This window comes from Penaeus vannamei, chromosome 44 (assembly GCF_042767895.1).
Source record: "Penaeus vannamei isolate JL-2024 chromosome 44, ASM4276789v1, whole genome shotgun sequence".
Taxonomy (NCBI): Eukaryota; Metazoa; Arthropoda; class Malacostraca; order Decapoda; family Penaeidae; genus Penaeus; species Penaeus vannamei.
The window spans coordinates 269,360-271,202 of NC_091592.1; positions in this window are offsets into that span (position 1 = coordinate 269,360).

The window sequence follows — 1,843 nt, forward strand, 5'->3', positions numbered from 1 at the left end:
TTCTCACATAAACTTGATCGTAAATCACTCTAATCCACGATAGGTTACAGTACCTGCAATTTGGGGAGGTTAGGTTAGGTTACGTTGGTTAGGTTAGGTTAGGTTAGGTTAGGTTAGGTTAGGCTCAAATTTAACCAGGAGACTCCAAATTTCGATTTCTCACATAAACTTGATCGTAAATCACTCTAATCCACGCTAGGTTAAAGGACCTGCAATTTGGGGAGGTTAGGTTAGGTTACGTTGGTTAGGTTAGGTTAGGTTAGGTTAGGTTAGGTTAGGCTCAAATTTAACCGGGAGACTCCAAATTTCGTTTTCTCACATAAACTTGATCGTAAATCACTCTAATCCACGATAGGTTACAGTACCTGCAATTTGGGGAGGTTAGGTTAGGTTACGTTGGTTAGGTTAGGTTAGGTTAGGTTAGGTTAGGTTAGGCTCAAATTTAACCAGGAGACTCCAAATTTCGTTTTCTCACATAAAATTGATCGTAAATCACTCTAATCCACGATAGTTTACAGTACCTGCAATTTGGGGTTAGGTTAGGTTACGTTGGTTAGGTTAGGTTAGGTTAGGTTAGGTTATGTTAGGTTAGGCTCAAATTTAACCAGGAGACTCCAAATTTCGTTTTCTCACATAAACTTGATCGTAAATCACTCTAATCCACGATAGGTTACAGTACGTGCAATTTGGGGAGGTTAGGTTAGGTTACGTTAGTTAGATTAGGTTAGGTTAGGTTAGGTTAGGTTAGGCTCAAATTTAACCAGGAGACTCCAAATTTCGTTTTCTCACATAAACTTGATCGTAAATCACTCTAATCCACGATAGGTTACAGTACCGGCAATTTGGGGAGGTTAGGTTAGGTTACGTTGGTTAGGTTAGGTTAGGTTAGGTTAGGTTAGGTTAGGCTCAAATTTAACCAGGAGACTCCAAATTTCGTTTTCTCGCATAAACTTGATCGTAAATCACTCTAATCCACGATAGGTTACAGTACCTGCAATTTGGGGAGGTTAGGTTAGGTTACGTTGATTAGGTTAGGTTAGGTTAGGTTAGGTTAGGTTACGTTGGTTAGGTTCATTCGGTTAGGTTAGGTTAGGTTAGGTTAGGTTAGGCTCAAATTTAACCAGGAGACTCCAAATGTTTTCTCACATAAACTTGATAGTAAATCACTCTAATCCACGATAGGTTACAGTACCTGCAATTTGGGGAGGTTAGGTTAGGTTACGTTTGTTAGGTTAGGTTAGGTTAGGTTAGGTTAGGTTAGGCTCAAATTTAACCAGGAGACTCCAAATTTCGTTTTCTCACATAAACTTGATCGTAAATCACTCTAATCCACGATAGGTTACAGTACCTGCAATTTGGGGAGGTTAGGTTAGGTTACGTTGGTTAGGTTAGGTTAGGTTAGGTTAGGTTAGGTTAGGCTCAAATTTAACCAGGAGACTCCAAATTTCGTTTTCTCACATAAACTTGATCGTAAATCACTCTAATCCACGATAGGTTACAGTACCTGCAATTTGGGGAGGTTAGGTTAGGTTACGTTGGTTAGGTTAGGTTAGATTAGGTTAGGTTAGGTTAGGCTCAAATTTAACCAGGAGACTCCAAATTTCGTTTTCTCACATAAACTTGATCGTAAATCACTCTAATCCAGGATAGGTTACAGTAACTGCAATTTGGGGAGGTTAGGTTAGGTTACGTTGGTTAGGTTAGGTTAGGCTCAAATTTAACCAGGAGACTCCAAATTTCGTTTTCTCACATAAACTTGATCGTAAATCACTCTAATCCACGATAGGTTACAGTACCTGTAATTTGGGGGAGGTTAGGTTAGGTTACGTTGGTTAGGTTCGGT